Genomic DNA, 14,153 nt, shown 5'->3' with positions numbered 1-14,153 from the left:
GCCAATGTGATATGGCTGTGAAAAAGCTAATGCGATTTTGGGATGCATCAGGAGAGGCATTTCCAGTAGGGATAAGGAGGTTTTTAGTACCATTATACAAGGCGCTGGTGAGACCTCACGTAGAATACTGTGTGCAGTTCTGGTCTCCCATGTTTAAAAAGGATGAATTCAAACTGGAGCAGGTGCAGAGAAGGGCTACTAGGATGATCCGAGGAATGGAAAACTTGTCTTATGAAAGGAGACTTGAGGAGCTTGGCTTGTGTAGCCTAACTAAAAGAAGGTTGAGGGGAGATATGATTGCTCTCTATAAATATATCAGAGGGATAAATACAGGAGAGGGAGAGGAATTATTTCAGCTCAGCACCAATGTGGACACAAGAACAAATGAGTATAAACTGGCCACCAGGAAGTTTAGACTTGAAATTAGATGAAGGTTTCTAACCATCAGAGGAGTGAAGTTTTGGAATAGTCTTCCAAGGGAAGCAGTGGGGGCAAAAGATCTATCTGGTTTTAAGATTCTACTTGATAAGTTTATGGAGGAGATGGTATGATGGGATAATGGGATTTTGGTAAGTAATTGATCTTTAAATATTCAGGGTAAATAAGACTAATCCCCTGAGATGGGATATTGGATGGATGGGATCTGAGTTACTATAGAAAATTCTTTCCTGGGTATCTGGCTGGTGAATCTTGCCCATATGCTCAGGGTTTAGCTGATTGCCATATTTGGGGTCAGGAAGGAATTTTCCTCCAGGGCAGATTGGAAGAGGCCCTGGAGGTTTTTTGCCTTCCTCTGTAGCATGGGGCATGGGTAACTTGAGGGAGGCTTCTCTGCTCCTTGAAGTCTTTAAACCATGATTTAAGGACTTCAATAGCTCAGACATAGGTGAGGTTTTTTGTAGGAGTGGGTGGGTGAGATTTTGTGGCCTGCGCTGTGCAAGAGGTCGGACTAGATGATCAGAATGGTCCCTTCTGACCTTGGTATCTATGAATCTATTTCTTAGCGTATGCACAGCGCACCTCAGGTGGCACATGACCAGGCTTCATTACCAAATTTGGTCCACTGTTTGGATCATGAGCTTCCCTGGCTTGGGCCAGGGAATGCAACGTGAATGCTGATCCATGCCCCCATGTTGGGACACTTAATATTGTCAAAGCATTTGAAGATGAAAAGTGCTATATCAGTGCTTTTATTATATAAATAAAGAAAAATTCTCAGCAGCATTTATTGCCTTTATTTATAGGGCAATCACGCACAGGTTCAGGGCTCTAGGCAACCATATATGACAATGTAGTCAGTGGCCCCACAGAATTTACAACACAACGTTTTCCGATATTGGAGAAACTGATGCTGGATACATTTTCAAAAGTGTTGGGCTAGATTTTTAAAGGTGTGTGAAAATTTTACCTGCTGTGCATTCATCTAATTTTGCTTTGTTTACTTCATGTTCTGATGTAAATTATAAAGGCACCTTCAGGGAACTCCTTATGGGAGACAATGTTTTTCATTGGTACTAATGGCCATGGCAATAGAAAATTTACTTGCTACGAGCACAAAAGTGATGTTGGCAGGATCACAGTTTTTAAAATGACCATTTGTAGTGTGTGCAGGAAGCCAGTCTGGAGTTACTGATCGCATGTAGGTTTTCCTGTGATGGACCCAGAGTACGATTTAAAAAAACAAACAAACGAGAGAGAGAGAGATGGAAATTGCAATGGAAGAGCTACAGAGCCTTTCATCTCTACATCATTTAATCTATTGCAGTTCAATACTGATGAAGGGTTCTGACTCCTGCCAGCTGGTGCCTGATGAGGTCGTTAGGTACCAGGTGCCTGATGAGGTAGTTGGGTACCAGCAACGGGCCAGGGGGGAAAACACTTTCCTTGTTTCCGGGGCGTCTCTTCAGCAGCAGCAGCTTTTTTCTATTGCCTCAGTTCTGCCTTGTATCTGCCATTGTCCTTCCCATCCCCCTGTTACGTAATGTGTTCTCACTCACCTCATGCACAGAAGTCAGACATTGTGGGAAATTCAATTCCCTGTCTCCCCCAAAGTAGGCTCCCAAAGGGAAGGAGTAGGGGCAGGGAGTGCATTTTTATTTATATAGGCAAGTGGGCTGCGATCCTACTTGCCAACCCTCTGAGGTTGCTCTGACGACTTCTGCCACGGATTGTCATCAGAATAATGCATCCAGCCACATCTCCAACCAGGAAGTAGAGAGAGGGCTACAAAGTTGCAGATTTGATCCCAGAAACACTCCAACTATTAAAATCATTTTTATTGTAACAAATAAGCCCTGGTTGGGGATTTTCTATACCTTCTCTATCAACATTTGAATTGTGTGTTCTGGGGCAAGATCTACTCTCATTAATACTACTTATGTCATACATAGTGTCTTTTTTATCTGTAGATCTCAAAGCACTTTATAAAAAGATGGGTAAGCAACACTATCTTCCTTTTTCTCCCCTCTCCTGACACCCCTTGCTCCGTCGTCCACCCCTTCACCCCCAAAATCATGGAACTAATGTGACATTTGCCGCCATCACATTGTTCATTCTCGGTGTTATCTTCCTTTGTCTTGTCTGCTTAGATCACAAGCTGTTCAGGGCAGAGACTATTATTCTATGTTTGTATAATGCCTAGCACAAAGAGGGCCCCATTTTTTGTTGGCCCCCTAACATAACTTAATAAACATGACTAATAATTTTACACATGGGGAAGCTGAGGAACACAGAGATTGTGGGTCTAATTGCCCCTCCCACAGGAAAATCTACAGGATATGACAAAGGGGGTAGAATTTCCCTGGATGCAAGCCTTGCAGAGTTTTCTCCCAGTCATAATAAAAGGCAAGTGCAACACAAAGAGCGAGCTTTGCCCCTATAAACATTTAGAGTTTGTTTAGGTTAGAAAAAGAGGTTGAGGTTAGGCCAAGGTTATCTCATGCGTGTTAGCTGGACCTTTACCTTAATGTAGACCCAGATTCAGAAGGTATGCCTACACTTATGGTAGGGTGTGGAGTACATACTTTGCGTGTCCTAGCATGGGTATAAATAGTAATGTAACTGGTGAGGCACTGCTTAGGCAGGTATAGTACATACACGCCAGAACCCTAGGGTGTACACCCTTCTTGGCTCTCTTTCTGCCCAAGCAGTGTAATTTCCTGCTGCCAGAGCCTTTCCCAGCTGCCTCTCCCCCTGCCAGAGCCTTTCACCGATGCATGTAGCTACACACCACAGTATGGACACAGCCTGCTTTTCACTTTGGCGTGTAGCTACACAAACCCTACACGCATCCACAAGTGTAGACAAGGCCCCAGTCGGGGCAGAGACTATGTTCTATTCCTGACTCAGGCACTGATCTGTTACATCACGACGCGGAAGTCACTTCTTCGCTCTGCATCTCCACATCATCTTCCACACTTTGTCTGTCTTGTCTCGCTCGACAGTAAGATCTTCAAGGGAGGGACTCTCTTGGCATGCATAGCTACAAAGCCTCGCACAATAGGGCCTCACTCTGCATGGGGATTATATTATATTACAAAGTTCCTCCAAGTGTTACAGGGAAGATGGAGCCGCACATCCACCAGCAGCTGTTTTTCTACAGGATTCAGATGTTGCTGCCATTCCATGACTGTTAAAGAACACTGCTACAGTGGACTATTAAGGTTGACTATTTATACTATACTGTGATGAATAATGTTGTGGGTTGGGTTAAACCTCATTTGTACTCCTGGGTGTGATGCCAAACCTCATTTCAGGTAGCTGTAGGAGACCTTTAAGCAGCTCCCATCTAAAACAAAGGCATATGTGAGTCCTCCCTAAGAATTTGAACCAAGTAGGCAAAGTGCTTTTGCTGGGAATTTTTTGGGTGGCAGCGTGTGCATGAGTGAGAAGCAGGAGAGAAAGAGAAGCAGCCAGAAAGCCAAGCACAGTAATACCAGGTCTGGTAACACAACCTTGAGAGAAAGTTAAGGGAAGAAGCTTTTTGGCATTGAGTGCTAACTGGAAAGTCAGGTTTGGAACAGCAAGCAAAGATGCTGCTTCCTGCTATTTGATTCCTACTATGTTCAGAGAAACAGGACTAAGTATAATCTTTGGAATTAAACAAGAAAATACCTCACTGTGTAATTAATTTCTCCTCCTAACTGGAACAATCCACAACACCCCAAACTTGACTAAATGCTCACATCCAAATACTTAATAAGGGACAAGCCATCCTGTCACTTTTTTTTTTTTCCCAAAATGAGAAACCAATTTTACCAACTCACGTTGATCACGAATCTTGTGATATTTGGTGTTTTTCTTGAAGTCTCAGCTCCTCGAGTCTTGTGATTATTTTTTCAGTGAAAACTGAGATTCTTATGTAAAGTTTTTAGCCCTCTTGGCTATGGAGAAAAGCTGAAAAATAGGAAGCCCAAGGGCTCAAAAATAAAAATAAAAAGGAATCCAACATTTATTGTTTTTTAAAATCTCATGATTGTTAAGCTAATGTCATGGCATTTGAGGGCCTGATTGAAGATTTTTTTGAATGCTTTGGACAGGCACTACTGGAAGTATATACACTGTGGAAAGTATACAGCACGTTATATTTGGCATTAATTTTGACCCCTCAGAAAAACATTTTACAAATATCTTGCCACTTCCTTTTTCTTGATAGTATTAGCACTTTCCTTTGCTTCTAGAGCTGATCTAGTGTGTTTACAATTTTGTTTATAGGCGTTTTTTTAAAAACTCTTTGTGCATTAACCTCTCTACTCCCCAATCTTTTCACACTTCATCTTGCACAGCATGAGTACTGGGTGGCACACAACAGCACAAGGTGAAAAGTGGTGAGAAAATAGGGCCTGATGCAAAGCCTATGGAAATCACTGGGAGTCTTTCCATTGATTCCAGTGAGTTTGGATCAGGTCCGGAGAGCAGAGGGGGCCCTGTAGTAATGACAGCACTGCTGTATGGATGCCAAGTTACTCACACCTAGTTGAAGGAGGAAAGCCTAAGAGGACAGTATGTAGCTAAGTATTTCATTAGTTTGATTGGGGTTGTGCTTTAACAGGTGGCTCCTCAAATATGCCTATTTATCTGTTCATGGTAGGCCCTGTTTTTACCCAGTGTGATTGCAAATAAGAGAACTAGTACACTTAGGTAGGGTTGGGGGAAAAGTCTGGGGACTGTGACAAATATGACTTTCAATGGGAAGAAGTATGCTTAGAATGGAACCATGCTTGTGCCTACTTGTGTCCTCCACAAACATCACACTGGAGCATGCAAGGTCAAACGCTTGTTGTTTTGTCAATCTCCTTCTGCCCCTGCTTCTCCATCTCACTAGTGCAGGTGTGTTCTCCACAGCATAATCTCCAAAGCTCTATCTAGCCTATTTTAAGTTTAGGCACAAACTCACATGCCTGCTTTATATGCAGACTTTCAGGGGAGAATTAGCTATTCTCCTGCAGTGGATGTGCAATTTCCCTGCACATGATTTTTATTAATGCTGCTTTCCCACAGTGTCAGCATTTTAATCTTCTTTTGGGCATTCCAGATTTGGTCAAGAACTGTACTCAGTTACCCCTCTGTGAAATGGGAATAATAATACTTACCTTCTTCATATGTTAAGTGGTGAGCCTTGACTTGACATGTATAAAGTTCTTCAATATCCTTAGATGCCAATACTTGATACTTCATCACACCTTGCATTACAAACCTGTGCTTTTATTGCTATGGTTTCACTAGCCTCCAGGGGGCTACAACCTTTTGCTTCTTAGATTTGTCCCATTTTCCTGTACCCCTCTGTTTCCTCCATCAGTAGAACCAGCCAAGACTAGACTTGACACTTCTACAGTTAAAAAAAAGAAAAAACAGATAAATTTCCTTCCCTTATAAAAGTTTAGATCTTCTCTTTAAATCATAGAGGAGCAGTAAAAGGGCACAATTCCAGCCGTTTCTTTTAAATCCACTGCAGGTCACTTTAAAAAAATTCCATTGACCTCTACATTATATAAAGGAACCAAAAGACACTGGGTCAGATCTTTGGCTAGAGTTGAGTAGCCTTTCTCCACTGATATTTTCTTTGAAAAATGTACTCACTTTCCCTGCCACCTCTCACCAAAGTTTCAGATCACTTCATGTTTTTCCAGTGTAACAAAGCAACAATTTCCACTCCCTTACAGGGAGAGGAGGGACCGACAAAACCCTCTTGAATAAGGACACATTAGTGAAACTGTGGAAAAAAATATTTTGCCAAACTGAGTAAGCAAACAGCTTCTAATCCCTCTTCTCCTGTTAGGAATAGGCCCACCCCGGAGTATTTGCCTTTAGACTGGGAGCCTGGGGCCTATGTTTTGCTACCCAGGCAACTTATCAGCATCATCTGTAAAGAAATAAGGAATAGCCCGGGAGACCTAATCTGAATGAAAAAGACTGAGTCAGTTCCTTCAAGTCATGTCATGTGGTATTGTTGGTACTGTGGTACTGTATTTGACATTTTAAAAAAGAGAGGGGAGGGGGTTTAAAATGGAAGAAGAGTGACTGAACACATTACTGCCTGTAACTAACTTTATAGAAATCACAGCTGGAAAAAACATGATCAGATCAGTAAATCCAGGGTTGTCTCCTACAGAATATTTTGGGAAAAATCCAAAGCAAGGGGTTCCCATCATTTTCCCTGGAAACTTTAAAGAGGGATGCTTCACCTATTTTACTCTCTACAGCAGTATCACCATGGGATGAATGTGAGCTTTACCTGAAAATCATGTTTGGAGTTAAAATTGGCCTCTCTGATAACTTGACATTCATGAGAGCAGCCCTATGGGAATCAGAGCTCACATATCAATTTCCAGCCTGCTGTTTGAAGAGTCAACAAAAACAAAGGGTTTATTTTAAAATATCTTGAAGTCAAATTTCTCTGTAGCAACATTCAGGACACCCTAACTGTAAGGGCTTTCTCAATATTTAGAGAGAAACTTACAGCCTCTGCAGTTCCCTTATACCGTATGTCTAAGTCAGTGTAGTCTACATTAGGCATAAGGCTTTGAAATCATTACTACTCTGAGTTCCTTTCAGTTTTCAATAAGTGCTTTTATGGAGGACATTTTAGAGAGATTTTGCTGCTGCAAATTACTACAGGCTTCCAGTAAGAAAAGAGCTTTATCCTGATTGGATTGCCATTTGAGCTTGGGCATTCCTACCCCCAATTTTAGGGCAAGAATTAGGGGGGAAAATCATAATGGCTTATTTTAAATACGAGTGGCTGCATATATAGTCAGTCTTTTTATGGCATCAAGGTTAAAGACAAGAATCCAGGTATGTTGTGGCTGATTGCACTCTAATTGCAACCCCCTTTAAACTTCCCTCTATACACTTTCAAAGTGACACTTCATAAATCCAAAAGGAAATAAGTAGCATAAATGCTCTGACAAACAAAGTAGTAACACAGCCCTTTCAGCTCTAGGTTCCATTGGAATGGCTAAATGCCTGCCACGTATCTTCTTCAAATAGAAAATATGAGAGAAACTGGTTCAAGACTACAAGGAGTCACCTATTCGTTTTTAATTATCAGAAATCAACCCAGGCAGCTAAATTCAACAATACTGATATCGGACAATGTACACAAAGATGAGCCAAGATAGAGAATAAACCATGGCAAATAAGCAATTTAGCAAGACCAAGCAATCCTACCACAATGGCATTAGTATCCAGGTCATGACCTGTAACCCCACCTTGCACGAAATATTAATAAGCCAAAAAGTGGTCCAGGCTCTGACCTATTAAAGGCAACAATGTTTTGTTTACTTTCCTTCACTGAGATTTGGGGAGGGTGGGCTAAATAGCATGAAATTTACACCAATAATTTACTTAACATATTAATCTGCTCCTTCACTCTGGCAGTGAAGCGTGTCAGGCTCTGACTAACACTTTTCTACAGCTTGGTTTGATGTAGCAGAGCACATGTCTTTCCGTCCTTTAAAAAGAGCCCAAGACCTTCAGTCTTTGCTTAGAAAACTCTTTTCGCTCAAGGCTCTTCATGTCTTCCTGTCAATCAGTTAAGACTCAAATGTGGGATAGAAAGTAGGTCACAGAGATCCCCAAAGAGGAATTAAAAAAAAAAAAATTACGTCGGAAGCCTGAGTATATAGGGTCATCTTCCTTTTGGCATAAATGCTTTTGGCATAAGAACTCTGTTTTATTAGTCAGCATTCAGGACATCAATAATTTACAACAATAAAAAGTGAGATAAAGCCCAGCACTTTATAGAACATGTTTTAGTTACAGCTACTTCTTTTTACAGTGAAGAGAAATGGGCAAAGAGAGGTGAAGTGATTTTTCCCTTGGTCACAAAACCTTGTTCCTTATTCAATGATAGAACAAGGAATAGAACACCCAAGTTTCCTGACTCCCAATCAGAGTCCTAGCCAGTAGATCACATTACCTTTCTGTAGCATCATGTTTGTGTGGTGCAGGTATATGTGGGTCCAAACTGAGCAATGCTCCCCACAAAGAGAGAGACAGCTAAGAGGTATATAATTCCAGTAACATGTACAACTAAGAGAGACCCCCACCACATTCCACTCTTTTCACCTAAAGAAATAAGCACTTCTTAGAATGTCGCAAAGGAAGAAACAGGCTCGTTGGCCCAAATTTCTCAACAGCATGTGCATTTTCACTGAAGTCAACAGAGTTGAGGTTTGCAGTATCCAGGGAACCTCTTTCAGATCCCTGACCAAGACTTTGGGACAATCAAAGAAAAGACTGCTTCCAGAAAATCCATCTCAGGGTTTATACAGCAACTGGTATGTGCTAGGTCAGGACATAAGAGACAAATTCTGTTCTTGTCTGCCCTGCTTTTATTCTATATAACTCCATTAATTTCAGTGGATTTCCTTTGCTTTTACACTAGCGTGAGCTCAGAACCTAGCCTAGGAAGTTTATACGGTGTGTGTCTTTGTGTAGCTCATAGCATTTGAGTCTCAGTGTTTTAATTTAAGGATTTCCAAAAGGCCTGGAACATGAACAACTTATGTCAGTAGGGAAGTTGTCCCCAGGTCTTTAAAATAGTAACTCTTTGTGAAGGAAGTGTGGAAAATTACTTAATCTGCACTGCAATAAATTATCAGAGACATTTTTTCTCCCTGAAGGCAAGTGCTGAGAGGGAGAATCATCATTTTAGACATGCACGCCCTCAGTTTTATTTTGGATTGAAAAGTTAAATTAATAGCCTGAGCCGAACTGTGCTCTGTGCAGATGTGAATAGTATTTTCCATCGCTTGGTGAATCTCCCATTGAAAACTAGGCCCCAGTCTTCCCCTATCCTGATGCTGGAATTTCTATAGTTTCATTTTCAGGATTACTTTAAAGTAGGGCTGTCGATTAATCGCAGTTAACTCACAAAAATTAATCACAATTTTAATCGCACTGTTAAAAAATAGAATACCAGTTGAAATTTATTAAATATTTTGGATGTTCTTCTACATTTTACTATATATTGTGTTTTGTGTTGTAACTGAAATCAGTGTATATTTTTATTACAAATATTTGCACTGTAAAAATGATAAAAGAAATAGTATTTTTCAAATCACCTTGTACAAGTACTGTAGTGCAATCTCTTTGTTGTGAATGTGCAATTTACAAATGTAGATTTTTTTTTTGTTACAAACTGCACTCAAAAACAAAACAATGCAAAATTTCAGACTACAAGTCCAATCAGTCCTTCCTCTTGTTCAGCCAATCACAAAGACAAACAAGTTTGTTTACATTTACAGGAGATAATGCTGCCCTTTTCTTGTTTACAATGTCACCTGAAAATGAGAACAGGCATTTGCATGTCACTTTTGTGCTGACATTGCAAGGTATTTACGCCAGATATAGACTCATAGGTACTAAGGTCAGAAGGGACCGTTCTGATCATCTAGTCCAACCTCCTGCACAGCGCAGGCCACGGAATCTCACCCACCCACTCCTACGAAAAACCTCACCTATGTCTGACCTATTGAAGTCCTCAAATCATGGTTTAAAGACTTCAAGGAGCAGAGAAGCCTCCCTCAAGTCACCCATGCTACAGAGGAAGGCGAAAAGCCTCCAGGGCCTCTCTAATCTGCCCTGGAGGAAAATTCCTTCCCAACCCCAAATATGGCAATCAGCTAAACCCTGAGCATATGGGCAAGATTCACCAGCCAGATACTACAGAAAATTCTTTCCTGGGTAACTCAGATCCCATCCATCTAATATCCCATCTCAGGGGATTAGGCCTATTTACCCTGAATATTCAAAGATCAATTACTTACCAAAATCCCATCATACCATCTCCTCCATAAACTTATCGAGTAGAATCTTAAAACCAGATAGATCTTTTGCCCCCACTGCTTCCCTTGGAAGGCTAAACATTTGTATGCCCCTTCATGCTTTTGCCACCATTCAAGAGGACATGCTTCCATGCTGATGACGCTCATTAAAAATAATATATTAATTAAATTTGTGACTGAACTCCTTGGGGGAGAATTGTATGTCCCCTGCTCTGTTTTATCCCCATTCTGCCATATATTTCATGTTATAGCAGTCTCGGATGATGACCCAGCACATGTTCATTTTAAGAACACTTTCACTGCAGATTTGACAAAACACAAAGAAGGTACCCATGTGAAATTTCTAAAGATAGCTACAGCACTCGAGTCAAGGTTTAATAATCTGAAGTGCCTTTCAAAATCTGAGAGGGACAAGGTGTGGAGCATGCTTTCAGATACCTTAAAAGAGCAACACTACAGAACCCGAGCCGCCAAAAAGAAAATGAACCTTCTGCTGATGACATCGGACTCAGATGATGAAAATGCTTCAGTCTGCACTGCTTTGGATCATTATCAAGCAGAACCTGTCATCAGCATGGACGCATGTCCCCAGGAATGGTGGTTGAAGCAGGAAGGGACATATGAATCTTTAGCGCAACTGGCACGTAAATATCTTGCAATGCTAGCTACAACGGTACCATGCAAATGCCAGTTCTCACTTTCAGGTGAGATGTTAAACAAGACGTAGGCAGCATTACCTCCTGCAAAAGTAAACAAACTTGTTTGTCTGAGCAATTGCCTGAACAAGAAGTGGAACTGAGTGGACTTGCAGGCTCTAAAATTTTATATTTTATTTTTGAATGCAGGTTTTTTACATAATTCTACATTTGTAAGTTCAACTTTCACGATAAAGAGATTGCACTATAGTACTTGTATTAGGAAAATTGAAAAATACTATTTCTTTTGTTTGTTTACAGTGCAAATACTTGTAATCAGAAGTAAATATAAAATAAGCACTGTACACTTTGTATTCTGTGCTGTAATTGAAATCAATATTTGAAAATGTAGAAAACATCCAAAAATATTTATATAAATGGTATTCTAACAGCATGATTAATCGTGCGATTAATTTTTTTAATCACAAGACTAATTGCAATTTTTTTTAATCATTTGACAATCCTACTTTAAAGCCTTCATTTGTAATAAAAGGGCCAAGTGATCTGCTCACAAACTGGAAATTTTAGAGACTGCTCCTGCCAGAGAAGTCTAACTAAGGAGCATAAAGATTAATTGATAAGAATAGGGAGCCAATTTGAGTGTGAGCAATCACACAGGTGGAGTGTGGTCCAGCAGTTGGAGAACTTACAATAGGGCCTTGGGCTCTATTCCTTGGTTTGCCATTGAATAGCCCTGTGTGATCCTAAAGCATATCACAATCTTTCTGTTCCTGAGATTCTCCATCTGTAAATTGGGGATAATCAACACCTTCCCACTTTTAGTTGGCTACTGTTTGCAGAGCACTTTGAGATCCATGGAGGAAAGCCTCTATATAAGTATGGAGTGTTACATTTCTGTTCTTGACCTGGTTGGACTTAAACTCACTCTTTTATTGACTATATCATAAACCCTCCCTTGCAGCAGAAGGCATGAACAAAGAGAAGTTATGAGCTATACATTCCAAGTCATCGACTCACCCCCTCCACCATCTGTTGGAAACAGAGGTTTTATTTCCTGCAAAAATGTTGTCTGGCTAAAAATGAGAGTGCTCTTTACGGGAGGATCCTACTCCCTCCTCCACGCACACCCACTTTCCAAGTGCCTAATTTAAAATCATAAAATGTGACATCGCATTTGCTTCTTGGTTAATACACATTAAGACAAAGGGGCCTACTATAGATTCTATTAGATGATGAGTAAGGTCTGCTGGAAAATCCAGATGGCATTTATTACCAGTCATCCTCCTTCCTTAGAGAGATGGAGAAAAGCAGGGGACAGCCCATAGTTCAGAATTTTTTTCCTCACCTCTTACAAGTAGTCCAGAATAGACAGGCTCAATGTTGCCAAATTTTGAGGTTTAATCACAAGTCTTGCAATACCTGGTGGGTGTTTTTTTTTGTTTTTTGTTTTTAGGTTCAGCTCCTCAAGACACGCAATTACTTGAGAATTTCAGTTTTACTTAAAAAGTTTCATTCCAACCTTCATGGCTGTGGAGAAAAGTTTAGAAAAATGTGACCTAAGTGTATCCCTAAAAGCTCAAACAAGAAGGCAAATAAAAAGACCTAATACTTATTTTTTTTTTAAACTCATGATTTTTAATCCAAGGTTATGATTTTGGGGACCCTCACTCAACTCATGGTTTTTGAGCCCCTAGGTTGACATTACTAGGCCCGGGGAAACTTGCAGCCAGAAATGACTAAAACAGAACCACAAGAGTCTGACTTCAAATACCGTTCAGATCCACATCTGAAGATTGTGTTTCAGAATCATCTTGAAAGGGAAAGGGAAGGCACAAAGCTAGTCAGAATAAAAGGAGAGAAGATGAAGGAGCACTACCACTGAAAAAATTTCTAACTTCTCCCTCCCCTCTGAATATTGAGTGGAGAGACCTTCCAAAACACAGGAAGTTTTGTAAAATTTGGAGTTGTATCAATTTGACTAGTCCCTCATCTACTAGTCCCTCTTATCTCCCATTGTGGCTGTATTTATAATGCAGCAAAGACTCATGTTAGAAGAAACATTAATTAATAACGGATCTTTACCTAGAGAATTGCATTTTATTGGTCTATGTAGGAAGAAAAAAGTGGGAAACAAAACTCTAGCTCTGATTATTGGATAAGGCAAGTGGTGTTTTTCCCTCAGGAAAACCGTTGTTTGTTATTGTTAACTCCTATTTAATTCAAACTCTTGACGAACAACTGGGAGAATGTTGTCTCTCTGCTGTTGTATCAGAACTGCATTCCTTTTCCTCCACCAGTCAGAAAGTACAACTTATGTTATATACCAAAGCTTACTACTACTAGGAATTCAGGATGTTCTACAGCTTTGGAAGTGTTTTCTGGTGGGCGAGTGGAAGGCCAACTCTGGAGCTAGAGTCAAGTCTGAGCTGGCTCTGATATTTGTACAGAGAGAGGCACAATCCAACTAGTCTGTATGGTGAGCAAATGTCAGGATGCAGAAAAGCCCTTTTCATTAAAGAATAAACTCCCACCCTTTCAGTCCGAGGGCTAAGAGTTCCCAACCCATGTCTCTGGGTTCTCCAAGGGGGCTCCCCTGCAAAACAGGAAAGAGTTAATATTTCTAAGCTAACACACATGAGAAACACCTCTCTCCACCCCCAAAAAAACTTACAAAAAATAAAAAGCAACTTTTGACAAAAGCAGCAAAAGGGGGGTGGGCACAAAAAAAAAACTTTTTTTTTTACCCTCTTCATATCACCTTCAAGAACATAACTGTTTTTAGTTCCCAAAGCTAAGAATATCTCACAAAGAACATACAATATCTTCTTCCCCATTACAGCAAGACTCCCACAGAACACAATTTATGAATTGCTGCTACAGATTCCCTGCGTTTGTGGGGATGATGCCTGTTATGTAACCTTGTCATCACACCACACTTTTATTCTGGTTTTTAAATGTAAAACACTTCCTGTAGGCAAGCTAGCAACAAGGCGCTAGCAAACTGGGGACCCAGCATATTGGGAAATTCCTTCCTATTGTCCTGTATTTAATCTTGTGGCTATCGTCTTGAACAGCAGAGACAGATCCAGAGTGACAGGGTCAAAATAAACTAACAAGATTTGCCCAGGGAAGTTATTTACAGAAACAGGCCGAATGGATGAAAGGCTAAGTCTTTTTTTTCCCCCACTTATGAATTCACTTCTGCTTT

Source organism: Dermochelys coriacea, chromosome 2, assembly GCF_009764565.3.
Source record: "Dermochelys coriacea isolate rDerCor1 chromosome 2, rDerCor1.pri.v4, whole genome shotgun sequence".
In the NCBI taxonomy this organism is placed as follows: domain Eukaryota; kingdom Metazoa; phylum Chordata; order Testudines; family Dermochelyidae; genus Dermochelys; species Dermochelys coriacea.
This window is presented reverse-complemented; position numbering follows the sequence as displayed.